The sequence below is a fragment of the Nerophis lumbriciformis genome, linkage group LG35, assembly GCF_033978685.3.
Source record: "Nerophis lumbriciformis linkage group LG35, RoL_Nlum_v2.1, whole genome shotgun sequence".
Lineage (NCBI taxonomy): Eukaryota > Metazoa > Chordata > Actinopteri > Syngnathiformes > Syngnathidae > Nerophis > Nerophis lumbriciformis.
The window spans coordinates 3,735,974-3,752,885 of NC_084582.2; the positions used below are offsets into that span (position 1 = coordinate 3,735,974).

At 40.3% G+C, this 16,912-nt stretch overlaps 1 protein-coding gene across 45 annotated transcripts in view; it reads left to right on the forward strand.

The window, feature by feature from the left end:
- Window positions 1-13,447: 13,447 nt before the first annotated feature.
- znf185 (zinc finger protein 185 with LIM domain) overlaps window positions 13,448-16,912 on the forward strand; it is a 155,263-nt gene continuing 151,798 nt past the window's right edge. For all 45 annotated transcript variants that reach the window (XM_072912274.1, XM_072912273.1, XM_072912275.1 and 42 more), the window contains exon 1: window positions 13,448-13,590. The gene's annotated coding sequence lies outside the window, so the exon portion shown is untranslated. The remainder of the gene's footprint in view (window positions 13,591-16,912) is intronic.

Genomic DNA, 16,912 nt, shown 5'->3' on the forward strand with positions numbered 1-16,912 from the left:
CATTGAATTTTGCAGGTAGGCTATACATCAGACCTGGGCAAATCAAGGCCGGTTAAGCTTTTCAATCTGGCCCGCCGGACATTCCCAAATTTTTAGATCTTTAAGACTGAAACTGTAGCTGCCATTATGATGTGCAGTGATGTTTTCTAATGACCGTAAGTCATACTTGCCAACCCTCCCGGATTTTCCGGGAGACTCCCGAAATTCAGCGCCTCTCCCGAAAACCTCCCGGGACAAATTTTCTCCCGAAAAACTCCCGAATTTCAGGCGGACCTGAGTGACGTGTTGACAACACACAACAACAGTGTCTACCGTAAAGCAGTTCGTCTGCCGTAAACAGCAATGTTGTGACACTTTTAAACAGGACAATACTGCCATCTACTGTACATGCATATGTGACCCACCCATAATGTGTCACATTTTTGTGTTGATTTATTTATTTTATTTTGTGGTTTGAATTCGTTTTTGGAGCTGTCATTACACATTTATCAGTATTTACATTGGTCAGTAGGGGGCAGTAGGGCGTTTCTTCCCAATTGAATGCTATCACCTGCAGACCGGAAGTGTCTTGTCATTCTGATGAGAGCGACCAGTCTGTGAACAATTGAAACGTCCTGTGTGCTTTTTCCTCCTGTATAACAGGTTAGTTTTGGTGAATCAACTCACTGAATAATATCCATGTGATCTTTATAAGTTTAAGTACACATTCTGATGGTGGAGCCTAACTCTAAAGTGTTTGTGAGTTGTAGTTTGTAAATGAACACTTAAATTCAAGTATTTATTTTATTTATTTATATATATATATATATATATATATATATATATATATATGTATATATATATATATATATGTATGTATGTATGTATGTGTGGGGAAAAAAATCACAAGACTACTTCATCTCTACAGGCCTGTTTCATGAGGGGGTTCCCTCAATCATCAGGAGATTTCCTGATGATTGAGGGAACCCCCTCATGAAACAGGCCTGTAGAGATGAAGTAGTCTTGTGATTTTTTTTCCCACACATACATATATTGCGCTCTACTACGGTATCGAGCACTATTTTTTGGATAACCTTATTAAGACACATATATATATATATATATATATGTATATATATATAGCTAGAATTCACTGAAAGTCAAGTATTTCTTATATATATGTATATATATATATATCTTAACCACGCCCCCGACCACGCCCCCGCCCCCACCCCCCACCCCCCGAAATCGGAGGTCTCAAGGTTGGCAAGTATGCCGTAAGTCTTGAACTATACAAAGTATTTCAATGCTTGGAATCTGCGCTTTTGCATGATATACTAGTTAATATGGTCATCTACGTCACAGCAGCTCAGATGAGGCACCACGCAGTGTGGGTGGGGAGCGTTTCCACAGAGTGTTTCCAGAGCGGCCAACCTGAAATGTGGGTGTCAGATGCGGAAGGAGGAGTTTCACAACAAAGTTCTAAAGGTTAGTGATGTATCAGATTGTGGTTTATTTTTTTCACCCTTCGCGGTCATGTTTCGCTATGTTTGTTGCGTTTCGCTTGATTGTAAAATATGTTGATCGAGAATGGGTGCGACGTTCATATGTTGTCAATATTCAGTAGGGTTGATGTTTGATAAGAAATTATCGAGTTCGAGCCCATTATCGAATCCTCTTATCGAACCGATTCCTTATCGAATCCAGATAGGTTGTTGTATATGGAAAAAAAACCACAATATTTGGTTTAACAAAAGCTCACTTTTCTTTTATAAGAAAAAAATAAAAATAAATATTGATTGTTACCCCCCTAAAAAAATAAAAAAATTGACTGTTGTTACCCAAAGTATATTAAATGGGATTTTTCAGAAAAACAAATATATACAGTAACACAAAAACAACCTGTCTCTGTGATCACTATAGGTCAGGGGTCGGCATGCGGCTCTTTAGCGCCGCCCTAGTGGTTCCCTGGAGCTTTACCAAAGATGTATGAAAAATGGAAAAAGATGAGGGGAAATATTTTTTTTGTTTTAATATGGTTTCTGTAGGAGGCCAAACATGACACAAACCTCCCTAATTGTTATAAACCCCACTGTTTATATTAAACATGCTTCACTGATTCGAGTATTTGGCGAGCGCCGTTTTGTCGTACTAATTTTGGCGGTCTTTGAACTCACCATGTATAACTTTCTCGGACTTTGTTGACGTGTTTTATGCCACTTCTTTTTCTGTCTCATTTTGTCCACCAAACTTTTAACGTTGTGCATGAATGCACAAAGGTGAGTTTTGTTGATGTTACTGACTTGTGGGGAGTGCTAATCGGGCATATTTGGTCACTGCATGACTGCAAACTAATCGATGCTAACATGCTATTTAGGCTAGCTATAAATCAAATCAAATCAACTTTATTTATAGAGCACATTTAAAATTTACCACAGGGGTAGCCAAAGTGCTGTACAATGAGCAGGTTAAAAGATAAAACGAGTACCGAGCAAACACAACACAACACAAACAGAACACGATAGAAAATAAATAATCAAAATAGAATTAATAAAAACATAAAAACAGGATCACAGCAGGTGTATTATGGGGCGCCATTGCAGGATGGATATCACTCAGTGTTAAAAGCCATGGAATAAAAGTATGTTTTTAAGAGAGATTTAAAAACAGGAAGAGAGGAGGCTTGTCTAACACTCAGGGGTAGGTCGTTCCAGAGCTTGGGAGCAGCAACGGCGAAAGCTCTGTCACCTCTAAGCTTCAGCCTTGTGTCAGGGACCGTCAACAGCAGCTGATCGGCTGATCTTAAGGATCGGGTGGGGCAGTAAGGCTGAAGGAGGTCGGAGAGATAGGTTGGCGCGAGGTTGTTTAGACATTTAAAAACAAATAAAAGGAGTTTAAAATGTATTCGGTAACGCACAGGGAGCCAGTGAAGGGACGCTAAAATAGGGGTGATGTGCTCACGTCTGCGGGTCTGTGTTAGCAGACGAGCAGCAGAGTTCTGCACGAGCTGCAGGCGGGCGAGGGAGGCCTGGCTAATGCCAACATACAGGGCATTACAGTAATCAAGACGAGTTGAGATAAAAGCGTGGATTAATTTCTCGAGATCATGTCTTGATAGAAGCGGTTTCACTTTCGCTATTTGGCGTAATTGATAAAAGCTTTTTTGAACGACGCTGCTGATTTGTTTTTCGAATTTAAAATCTGAGTCAAACTTTACCCCCAGGTTTGTGACAGAGTCGCTGAGATACGGGGTCAGAGTGCCGAGGTCAACGTTGGGGGAGGGAGAGCGACTTGGACCGAACAACATAACTTCTGTTTTGTCTTCATTTAGGCTCAGGAAGTTAGCTGAAAGCCAGACTTTGATGTCGTGCAGGCAGTCAATAAGACGTTGAACCGTGTTATTTTGTGCCATGGGAAAATAAATCTGGCAATCATCGGCATAAAAATGAAATGCAATACTGTACTTCCTAAAAATAGAACCAAGGGGGAGAAGGTAAAGCGCAAATAAAATTGGGGCAAGGATTGAGCCCTGGGGGACCCCATGTGGTAAAGGAGCTGTGGACGACATAAAACTGTCTACTTTTACACAAAAACTCCTGTCGGTTAGGTACGACCGGAACCAGTTGAGGGCGGCGCCCTTAATGCCCACACAGTTCTCAAGACGAGTGATTAAGGTGGCGTGGTCGACGGTGTCGAACGCAGCAGACAGATCTAAAAGCACCAGGACAACATATTTACCAGAATCAGTGGACAGGAGGATATCGTTAAAAACTTTTAGAAGCGCTGACTCTGTGCTGTGGAGGGCTTTAAAACCGGACTGGAACAGCTCAGTGATACCATTATCCTCTAAGAAGGGCAACAACTGACTGTAGACAACCTTCTCTAATATTTTGGAAATGTATGGAAGATTAGAGATAGGTCTGAAGTTAGAGAGGAGAGAGGGGTCGAGGCTGGGTTTTTTAAGTAGAGGTCGTACCACTGCATGTTTAAACTCTACTGGAACTATTCCAGAAGAGAGGCTACTATTGATAATGTTAAGGACACTTGATCCAATAGTAGCAAGTACCTCCTTAAACAGTACATGTATATGTACATATTACATCATAATGCCTCGTTTGTAGCTATATTTGAGCCCATTTAGTTTCCTTGAAGTCCTCTTAATTCAATTTATATCTCATGACACACTATCTGTATGTAATATGGCTTTTAATTTTTTTGCGGCTCCAGACAGATTTGTTTCTGTATTTTTGGTCCAATATGGCTCTTTCAACATTTTGGGTTGCCGACCCCTGCTATAGGTGTATAAATAATAATATAATGTTAAATAAAATCAGTCCCTTGGGCACAAAACTGAAAATAATACAGCTCTCCAAAAAGTGCACTTCTGCTGCTATTGGAACATACTAACTACACACACTATGACACTAAGAACACCACAGTTATCAATCAACAATTCTTCCCCCCTTACATGAGAGCGAAGCCTGGCAATAATTGCATATTGCCTGTTCTGCCCTCACTATACGTGTTGAGGTTATACAGCTAACAAACAATCCAAAGCAGATTAATCCATTTAGGCTCTTTATTGTTGTTGATCTTGCTTTGTCTTTTCATATCTTTACTTTTGTCTTGCACTGGACTGTTATTTATTTTTTTTTAAACTGAAATACACACAATGACAAATGTATAATCTATGTGATTCAATTAACATACTGAAATGTAATACACAATATGTAAATATTAGCTTCACACAAACATACAGTACTATCATCAAACAAATACTTCTGAGTGTTGAAACTATTTCGATGGTGGAAATACACGACTGGCAGCCATTTTAAGTCCTCAAAACATCCATTGAAACAGTGCACAAAAATTGTTTTTCAATAAACATCTTACTATCAAACTTAACTACTTTCCAACTTAATATTGAGTTACATAAACAAGTTAAACAGTTTACTTACAGACTTATCTTTTCCAAGGCTTGTAAGAGCTAACACAACTTGTCTACTTCTCAATTGTCTCAACTCCGGAAGTGCCCAAACTAATGACGCGTAGTATTTTCATATCGCCACAAGGTGTCAGTAAGAGTCTACAATCAAATGGGCATAACATTGCAGGTTCCACAGGGCATTTTCTGTACGTGGGAAGGGATTCATTCCCAGGGATTCGAATAAAGAACCAACTCTTTTTCTTTACTATAGTGGCCTCGATAAGGGGTTCGAGTCTATGGAATTGGTTCTTTTCTTATCGAACAACCGGGAGAACCGATTTCGAACATCATCCCTAATTAGCATGAAGTACACTTTTGTTACTTATGGACTAAAGTACATCATATAAAATGATGATTTTTTGTTTTTATTCTAATTAGGGTCCAAATAGCCCGAATAGCAAAGAGAAATAAAAAAAATCATGTAAACAAACAGCTTGGGCCTTAAGAGGTTAAAGCACAGAAGTAGCATATTCAGTTTTGTGTTGCTCTTTTGTGCAATGTTTTACATCCATCCATCTTCTTCCGCTTATCCGAGGTCAGGTCGCGGGGGCAGCAGCCTAAGCAGGGAAGCCCAGACTTCCCTCTCCCCAGCCACTTCGTCCAGCTCTTCCTGTGGGACCCCGAGGCGTTCCCAGGCCAGCCGGGAGACATAGTCTTCCCAACGTGTCCTGGGTCTTCCCCGCGGCCTCCTACCGGTCGGACGTGCCCTAAACACCTCCCTAGGGAGGCGTTCGGGTGGCATCCTGACCAGATGCCCGAACCACCTCATCTGGCTCCTCTCGATGTGGAGGAGCAGCGGCTTTACTTTGAGCTCCTCCCGGATGGCAGAGCTTCTCACCGTATCTCTAAGGGAGAGCCCCGCCACCCGGCGGAGGAAACTCATTTCGGCCGCTTGTACCCGTGATCTTGTCCTTTCGGTCATAACCCAAAGCTCATGACCATAGGTGAGGATGGGAACGTAGATCGACCGGTAAATTGAGAGCTTTGCCTTCCGGCTCAGCTCCTTCTTCACCACAACGGATCGATACAGCGTCCGCATTACTGAAGACGCCGCACCGATCCGCCTGTCGATCTCACGATCCACTCTTCCCTCACTTGTGAACAAGACTCCGAGGTACTTGAACTCCTCCACTTGGGGCAAGATCTCCTCCCCAACCCGGAGATGGCACTCCACCCTTTTCCAGGCGAGAACCATGGACTCGGACTTGGAGGTGCTGATTCTCATCACAGTCGCTTCACACTCGGCTGCGAACCGATCCAGTGAGAGCTGAAGATCCTGGCCAGAGGAAGCCATCAGGACCACATCATCTGCAAAAAGCAGAGACCTAATCCTGCAGCCACCAAACCAGATCCCCTCAACGCCTTGACTGCGCCTAGAAATTCTGTCCATAAAAGTTATGAACAGAATCGGTGACAAAGGGCAGCCTTGGCGGAGTCCAACCCTCACTGGAAACGTGTCCGACTTACTGCCGGCAATGCGGACCAAGCTCTGGCACTGATCATTCGGATTCAGGAGGAACAGTGTGGTTTTCGTCCTGGTCGTGGAACTGTGGACCAGCTCTATACTCTTGGCAGGGTCCTTGAGGGTGCATGGGAGTTTGCCCAACCAGTCTACATGTGTTTTGTGGTCTTGGAGAAGGCATTCGACCGTGTCCCTCGGGAAGTCCTGTGGGGAGTGCTCAGAGAGTACGGGGTATCGGACTGTCTGATTGTGGCAGTCCGCTCCCTGTATGATCAGTGCCAGACCCCCTTAACATGCTTCAAAACTCACCAAATTGGACACACACATCAGGACTGGCGAGAATTGCGATCTAATCAAAAAACCAAACCCCAAAACTCAAAATTGCGCTCTAGCGCTCCCTAGGAAGAAAACACACACAAAACTGCCTCTAACTCCCAGTAGGAATGTCATAGAGACATGAAACAAAAACCTCTATGTAGGTTTCACTTAGATCTATATTTCATACATTGACAACCCCCAGCAAAAATCAACAGGAAGTTTGCAGTTCCCCCTTCAAAACAAAAGTTGAGTAAAAACAGTCACCCTTTTTCAAACATTATCTCCTCTGAGCACGTTTGTCGTGTCGGCTTCAAATTAGCACAGGAGAGAGATTGAACCCTTCTGATTAAAAGTTGATGATAGAGTTTTAATTACTGCTCCGGTTTGGATTTTATGAGCCCTCAAAGTCGGTCCTGTCCATCGCTGCTTGCAGCTTTAATTCTAATTAGGGTCCAATCAGCCCAAATAGTAAAGAGAAATAAAAAAAAATCATGTAAACAAACAGCTTGGGCCTTAAGAGGTTAAAGCACAGAAGTAGCATATTCAGTTTTGTGTTGCTCTTTTGTGCAATGTTTTACATTTAATTTTAACTTTACTATTTTTTGCAATTTATCATCACAGCCTTGTGCTCTAAAATGCACGTGCAATTCATATTTACAAGTATGACACTAAAAAGAGAGTCTTGACGTAAAGACGGTGCCAAAGTGTGTGACGCAGGTTGACACCAGCTGAGAATCCCTGCGTATAAAAGTAGCCTGCTGACTGAAACAAACATATTATGTTGTAATAATTTCACTTTACATTTGACCTCCTTATGTAAATCATCAGCGTGATAGTTCTGCTCTCTCATTCGCTATTATGAAGCACTTAATACCTCAAATGCATCCTGTTTTGCACATTATTGTCTGTCGCATTTTTGTCATAGCACATCGGTATGTTGATGACATCAAGACAAAATAACTCGCATTCTTTTGTTCCCATTTTTTTTGTGTTTGTCACCAGCGGCACCTTTTTCATGATTCATTGCAAGAGTCAAAGCCACAAGCCAAGGCTGTCAAACTGGTTTATCGCTAAAGGGAGGGAGGAAAAGCGAGAGGGATTCTAGTAGAGACAATAAATGGGAACATTTACATGTCAAGGTGCGCGCCTCAGTGAAACTTTGCTTCTTATCGTCATTACGATGTTGTGAAATCCATTCACGCCCTCTTCTTGGTTTCTTTCTGAATAAATGACTGGTTTTGTATTTAAAGGGGCCCTATTCAGACTAGTAATGTATGACAACTGGCCGTTTCTCTTCTTCAAAAGGGGAACATTATCACCAGAACTATGTAAGCGTCAATATACAGGTAAAAGCCAGTAAATTTGAATATTTTGAAAAACTTGATTTATTTCAGTAATTGCATTCAAAAGGTGTAACTTGTACATTATATTTATTCATTGCACACAGACTGATGCATTCAAATGTTTATTTCATTTAATTTTGATGATTTGAAGTGGCAACAAATGAAAATCCAAAATTCCGTGTGTCACAAAATTAGAATATTACTTAAGGCTAATACAAAAAAGGGATTTTTAGAAATGTTGGCCAACTGAAAAGTATGAAAATGAAAAATATGAGCATGTACAATACTCAATACTTGGTTGGAGCTCCTTTTGCCTCAATTACTGCGTTAATGCGGCGTGGCATGGAGTCGATGAGTTTCTGGCACTGCTCAGGTGTTATGAGAGCCCAGGTTGCTCTGATAGTGGCCTTCAACTCTTCTGCGTTTTTGGGTCTGGCATTCTGCATCTTCCTTTTCACAATACCCCACAGATTTTCTATGGGGCTAAGGTCAGGGGAGTTGGCGGGCCAATTTAGAACAGAAATACCATGGTTCGTAAACCAGGCACGGGTAGATTTTGCGCTGTGTGCAGGCGCCAAGTCCTGTTGGAACTTGAAATCTCCATCTCCATAGAGCAGGTCAGCAGCAGGAAGCATGAAGTGCTATAAATCTTGCTGGTAGACTGCTGCGTTGACCCTGGATCTCAGGAAACAGAGTGGACCGACACCAGCAGATGACATGGCACCCCAAACCATCACTGATGGTGGAAACTTTACACTAGACTTCAGGCAACGTGGATCCTGTGCCTCTCCTGTCTTCCTCCAGACTCTGGGACCTCGATTTCCAAAGGAAATGCAAAATTTGCTTTCGTCAGAAAACATGACTTTGGACCACTCAGCAGCAGTCCAGCTGGTGTCGGTCCACTCTGTTTCCTGAGATCAAGGGTCAACGCAGCCGTCTACCAGCAAGTTTTAGAGCACTTCATGCTTCCTGCTGCTGACCTGCTCTATGGAGATGGAGATTTCAAGTTCCAACAGGACTTGGTGCCTGCACACAGCGCAAAATCTACCCGTGCCTGGTTTACGGACCATGGTATTTCTGTTCTAAATTGGCCCGCCAACTCCCCTGACCTTAGCCCCATAGAAAATCTGTGGGGTATTGTGAAAAGGAAGATGCAGAATGCCAGACCCAAAAACGCAGAAGAGTTGAAGGCCACTATCAGAGCAACCTGGGCTCTCATAACACCTGAGCAGTGCCAGAAACTCATCGACTCCATGCCACGCCGCATTAACGCAGTAATTGAGGCAAAAGGAGCTCCAACCAAGTATTGAGTATTGTACATGCTCATATTTTTCATTTTCATACTTTTCAGTTGGCCAACATTTCTAAAAATCCCTTTTTTGTATTAGCCTTAAGTAATATTCTAATTTTGTGACACACGGAATTTTGGATTTTCATTTGTTGCCACTTCAAATCATCAAAATTAAATGAAATAAACATTTGAATGCATCAGTCTGTGTGCAATGAATAAATATAATGTACAAGTTACACCTTTTGAATGCAATTACTGAAATAAATCAAGTTTTTCAAAATATTCTAATTTACTGGCTTTTACCTGTATACCTTGATGTTGCAGAAAAAAGACAATATATTTTTTTAATCGATTTCCGAACTCTAAATGGGTGAATTTTGGCGAATTATACGCCTTTCTAATATTCGCTTCTCAAACACCGAGTCAAATCAGCTCTGTTATTTTCCGTTTTTTTTCGACTATTTTCCGTACCTTGGAGACATCATGCCTCGTCGGTGTGTTGTCGGAGGGTGTAACAACACGAACAGGGACGGATTCAAGTTGCACCAGTGGCCCAAAGATGCCAAAGTGGCAAGAAATTGGACGTTTGTTCCGCACACTTTACCGACGAAAGCTATGCTACGACAGAGATGGCAAGAATGTGTGGATATCCTGCGACACTCAAAGCAGATGCATTTCCAACGATAAAGTCAAAGAAATCTGCCGCCAGACCCCCATTGAATCTGCTGGAGTGTGTGAGCAATTCAGGGACAAAGGACCTCGGTAGCACGGCAAGCAATGGCGGCAGTTTGTTCCCGCAGACGAGCGAGCTAAACCCCCTGGTTGTCTTGGTGACATCAACTCCAGAACTGGACAGATCAGCTTTCAGGAAAAGAGCGCGGATGAGGGTATGTCTACAGAATATATTAATTGATGAAAATTAGGCTGTCTGCACTCTCAAAGTGCATGTTGTTGCCAAATGTATTTCATATGCTGTAAACCTAGTTCATAGTTGTTAGTTTCCTTTAATGCCAAACAAACACATACCAATCGTTGGTTAGAAGGCGATCGCCGAATTCGTCCTCGCTTTCTCCCGTGTCGCTGGCTGTCGTGTCGTTTTCGTCGGTTTCGCTTGCATACGGTTCAAACCGATATGGCTCAATAGCTTCAGTTTCTTCTTCAATTTCGTTTTCGCTACCTGCCTCCACACTACAACCATCCGTTTCAATACATGCGTAATCTGTTGAATCGCTTAAGCCGCTGAAATCCGAGTCTGAATCCGAGCTAATGTCGCTATAGCTTGCTGTTCTTTCCGCCATGTTTGTTTGTGTTGGCTTCACTATGTGACGTCACAGGAAAATGGACGGGTGTATATAACGATGGTTAAAATCAGGCACTTTGAAGCTTTTTTTTAGGGATATTGCGTGATGGGTAAAATTTTGAAAAAAAACTTCGAAAAATATAATAAGCCACTGGGAACTGATTTTTAATGGTTTTAACCCTTCTCAAATTATGATAATGTTCCCCTTTTAATAATCAGCCAGAAAGTGCTTTTTCCAAATTGTGTATGTAAACTGGAATAAGACTGCAATGTGAAGATATTTTCTTTTCTAAGCTGTGAGAATGAGATATTTTTAAGTGTTCTTTAATCCATAGTCATGCTCAAAGCAGCTAGTAATTTCTCCTGACCTCCTTGCTTTTATCTTATGTCCGCTACTAAACTCTTTGTTTTGTCGTAAGGGCTCCCGTTTGTCGACTCACAGAGCTGTTTTGGCCAGTTCCTTATCTGCTTTGAAGAAGCAGCAGCGCTCCTTTCTGGGTAAGCTGAACTCTTAGACCTCGCTTGCTGGTACTATGGTTGCATTGTAAGGGCTGGTCTCCTGAAGCTTCAGTGAAACGTGGTATTGTACCATTCTGTCTTTGGGGTCCTTTTTACTCAACATATATGTCATCCAAAAGAATTTGGGATTGACCAGTGCGTTTTATTCTCTGAGAGGAATACTGGTCGTGCGCAAACACGAGCGATAAAGAAATAAGTCAAAAGTATCGGCATTGGTGATACTCGCTCTGTATCTGAGCTATACCAAAATTCGCAATGTCTCCAACTTAAATTGAAATACACTTAATATATATCCCCATGTGAGGTCCAATATCATACAAACCCCGTTTCCATATGAGTTGGGAAATTGTGTTGGATGTAAATATAAACGGAATACAATGATTTGCAAATCCTTTTCAACCCATATTCAATTGAATGCACTACAAAGACAACATATTTGATGTTTTTTTTTTGCAAATAATAATTAACTTAGAATTTCATGGCTGCAACACGTGCCAAAGTAGTTGGGAAAGGGCATGTTCACCACTGTGTTACATGGCCTTTCCTTTTAACAACACTCAGTAAACGTTTGGGAACTGAGGAGACACATTTTTGAAGCTTCTCAGGTGGAATTCTTTCCCATTCTTGCTTGATGTACAGCTTAAGTTGTTCAACAGTCCGAGGGTCTCCGTTGTGCTATTTTAGGCTTCATAATGCGCCACACATTTTCAATGGGAGACAGGTCTGGACTGCAGGCAGGCCAGTCTAGTACCCGCACTCTTTTACTATGAAGCCACGTTGATGTAACACGTGGCTTGGCATTGTCTTGCTGAAATAAGCAGGGGCGTCCATGGTAATGTTGCTTGGATGCAACATATGTTGCTCCAAAACCTGTATGTACCTTTCAGCATTAATGGCGCCTTCACAGATGTGTAAGTTACCCATGTCTTGGGCACTAATACACCCCCATACTATCACAGATCTGGCTTTTCAACTTTGCGCCTATAACAATCCGGATGGTTCTTTTCCTCTTTGGTCCGGAGGACACGACGTCCACAGTTTCCAAAAACAATTTGAAATGTGGACTCGTCAGACCACAGAACACTTTTCCACTTTGTATCAGTCCATCTTAGATGAGCTCAGGCCCAGCGAAGCCGACGGCGTTTCTGGGTGTTGTTGATAAACGGTTTTCGCCTTGCATAGGAGAGTTTTAACTTGCACTTACAGATGTAGCGACCAACTGTAGTTACTGACAGTGGGTTTCTGAAGTGTTCCTGAGCCCATGTGGTGATATCCTTTACACACCGATGTCGCTTGTTGATGCAGTACAGCCTGAGGGATCGAAGGTCACGGGCTTAGCTGCTTACGTGGAGTGATTTCTCCAGATTCTCTTGAACCCTTTGATGATATTACGGACCGTAGATGGTGAAATCCCTAAATTCTTTGCAATAATAGGTTTTTCTTAAACTGTTCAACAATTTGCTCTTGCATTTGTTGACAAAGTGGTGACCCTCGCCCCATCCTTGTTTGTGAACGACTGAGCATTTCATTGAATCTACTTTTATACCCAATCATGGCACCCACCTGTTCCCAATTTGCCTGTTCACCTGTGGGATGTTCCAAATAAGTGTTTGATGAGCATTCCTCAACTTGATCAGTATTTATTGCCACCTTTCCCAACTTCTTTGTCACGTGTTGCTGGCATCAAATTCTAAAGTTAATGATTATTTGCAAAAAAAAAAAAAAAAAAGTTTATCAGTTTGAACATTAAATATGTTGTCTTTGTAGCATATTCAACTGAATATGGGTTTTTGCAAATCATTGTATTCCGTTTATATTTACATCTAACACAATTTCCCAACTCGTATGGAAACGGGGTTTGTAGAACGGAGACTGAGAGCCAGGCCTTCTCGACCAACATCAGTGTGTGACCTCACCAATGCGCTTTTGGAAGAATGGTGGGAAATTCCTATAAACACACTCCGCAACCTTGTGGACAGCCTTCCCAGAAGAGCTGTAATATCTGCAAAAGGTGGACCGACGTCATATTGAACCCTATGGGTTAGGAATGGGATGGCACTCCAAGTTTATATGTGAGTCAAGGCAGGTAGGCCAAATACTTTTGGTAATATAGTATATTTTCTTGCTCACATCTGTGTGTGAGAGAGAGAGAGAGAGAGAGAAGAAAAAACAACAAAGAATACCAAGCCACCTTTATTAGTCACAGTTGTACAAACACGACGCTCCACCCCACACCACTCGCCGCCCCCTCCTTGACTGGCTGAGCTTGTTAGTGCTCACGCCCGTACCTGTACCTGTAACACCTGTCACACACATTTGTCAGCAGGTGCACAGCGTAGGACACTACCACCACCCCACTTGGAGCCCGTCAGGATAGTAAAGCAACACCAGGTGGGTGCTCTCATTTGTCCCGTTTCAGGACTTGTAACAACATCATGGCGAGCAAATGGTTTTCTATGTTTGCCCTGTCATTTTTTTCTAGGTGTGTTTCATGAGTCGTCCGTCCTGTTTTTTTTGCTCCTCTTACATTCTTCTCATAAATCATCGATTTCAGGTGGACAGGTGTCGTAAACCTTGGATAAATATGTATTTTGAGGCCTCGGTGTGCTTGCTTTTAATAGTTATTGGGGGAATAACAACCTCTTAAGGCAAGGGTGTCAAAACTCATTTTAGATCGAGGGGCCACATGGAGAAAAATCTACTCCCAAGTGGGCCGGACTGCTAAAATCACGGCACGATAACTTAAAAACAAAGACAACTTCAGATTGTTTAAAAATAGTAAAAAGACATTCTGAAAATGTACAAATCATAATGTTGTTGGGTTTTTTTTTTTTCTTAAATAATTGATTTGTTGTTATTTATTTTCCTGAATAAATTATGTGATGTTTATTAGTCAACTCATTGGTATTAATTTTCAATCAGGATAAAAAAATTGGTAACACTTTAGTATGGAGAACATATTCACCATTACTACCGTATTTTTCGGAGTATAAGACGCACCGGAGTATAAGTCGCACCTGCCGAAAATGCATAATTAAAAAGGAAAAAAACATATAAGTCGCACTGGAGCCCGGCCAAACTTTGAAAAAACTGCGACTTATAGTCCGAAAAATGCGGTAGTTGCTTATTAACATGCACATTAGTAACATATTGGCTCTTAGTTTGTCATTATTAAGTACTTTTTATTAATAGGGATTAATTAATCTACTCCCAAGTGGGCCGGACTGCTAAAATCACGGCACGATAACTTAAAAACAAAGACAACTTCAGATTGTTTAAAAATAGTAAAAAGACATTCTGAAAATGTATGAATCATAATGTTGTTGTTTTTTTTTTTTTTTTTAAATAATTGATTTGTCGTTATTTATATTTCCTGAATAAATTATGTGATGTTTATCAGTCAACACATTGGTATTAATTTTCAATCAAGAAAAAAAAAAAATTGGTAGCACTTTAGTATGGGGAACATATTCACCATTAATTACCGTATTTTTCGGAGTATAAGACGCACCGGAGTATAAGTCGCACCTGCCGAAAATGCATAATAAAAAAGGAAAAAAAACATATATAAGTCGCACTGGAGCCCGGCCAAACTATGAAAAAAAACTGCGACTTATAGTCCGAAAAATACGGTAGTTGCTTATTAACATGCACATTAATAACATATTGGCTCTTAGTTAGTCATTATTAAGTACTTATTAATAGGGATTAATTAATCTACTCCCAAGTGGGCCGGACTGCTAAAATCACGGCACGATAACTTAAAAACAAAGACAACTTCAGATTGTTTAAAAATAGTAAAAAGACATTCTGAAAATGTACGAATCATAATGTTGTTGGGTTTGTTTGTTTTTTAAATAATTGATTTGTTGTTATTTATTTTCCTGAATAAATTATGTGATGTTTATCAGTCAACTCATTGGTATTAATTTTCAATCAAGATAAAAAAAGTTGGTAACATTTTAGTATGGGGAACATATTCACCATTATTACCGTATTTTTCGGAGTATAAGACGCACCGGAGTATAAGCCGCACCTGCCGAAAATGCATAATAAAAAAGGAAAAAAACCATATATAAGTCGCACTGGAGCCCGGCCAAACTATGAAAAAAACTGCGACTTATAGTCCGAAAAATACGGTAGTTGCTTATTAACATGCACATTAGTAACATATTGGCTCTTAGTTAGTCATTATTAAGTACTTTTTATTAATAGGGATTAATTAATCTACTCCCAAGTGGGCCGGACGGCTAAAATCGCGGCACGATAACTTAAAAACAAAGACAACTTCAGATTATTTAAAAATAGTAAAACGACATTCTGAAAATGTACGAATCATAATGTTGTTGGGTTTTTTTGTTTTTTTTAAATAATTGATTTGTCGTTATTTATATTTCCTGAATAAATTATGTGATGTTTATTAGTCAACTCATTGGTATTAATTTTCAATCAAGATAAAAAAAATTGGTAACACTTTAGTATGGGGAACATATTCACCATTAATTACCGTATTTTTCGAAGTATAAGTCGCACCGGAGTATAAGTTGCACCTGCCGAAAATGCATAATAAAAAAGGAAAAAAACCATATATAAGTCGCACTGGAGCCCGGCCAAACTATGAAAAAAAACTGCGACTTATAGTCCGAAAAATACGGTAGTTGCTTATTAATATGCACATTAGTAACATATTGGCTCTTAGTTAGTCATTATTAAGTACTTTTTATTAATAGGGATTAATTAATCTACTCCCAAGTGGGCCGGACTGCTAAAATCACGGCACGATAACTTAAAAACAAAGACAACTTCAGATTGTTTAAAAATAGTAAAAAGACATTCTGAAAATGTACGAATCATAATGTTGTTGGGGTTTGTTTTTTATAAATAATTGATTTGTCGTTATTTATTTTCCTGAATAAATTATGTGATGTTTATCAGTCAACTCATTGGTATTAATTTTCAATCAAGATAAAAAAAATTGGTAACATTTTAGTATGGGGAACATATTCACCATTATTACCGTATTTTTCGGAGTATAAGACGCACCGGAGTATAAGTCGCACCTGCCGAAAATGCATAATAAAAAAGGAAAAAAAACATATAAGTCGCACTGGAGCCCGGCCAAACTATGAAAAAAACTGCGACTTATAGTCCGAAAAATACGGTAGTTGCTTATTAACATGCACATTAGTAACATATTGGCTCTTTGTTAGTCATTATTAAGTACTTATTAATAGGGATTAATTAATCTACTCCCAAGTGGGCCGGACTGCTAAAATCACGGCACGATAACTTAAAAACAAAGACAACTTCAGATTGTTTAAAAATAGTAAAAAGACATTCTGAAAATGTACGAATCATAATGTTGTTGGGGTTTTTTTTTTTTTAAATAATTGATTTGTCGTTATTTATATTTCCTGAATAAATTATGTGATGTTTATCAGTCAACACATTGGTATTAATTTTCAATCAAGAAAAAAAAAAAATTGGTAGCACTTTAGTATGGGGAACATATTCACCATTAATTACCGTATTTTTCGGAGTATAAGTCGCACCGGAGTATAAGTCGCACCTGCCGAAAATGCATAATAAAAAAGGAAAAAAACCATATATAAGTCGCACTGGAGCCCGGCCAAACTATGAAATAAACTGCGACTTATAGTCCGAAAAATACGGTAGTTGCTTATTAACATGCACATTAGTAACATTTTGGCTC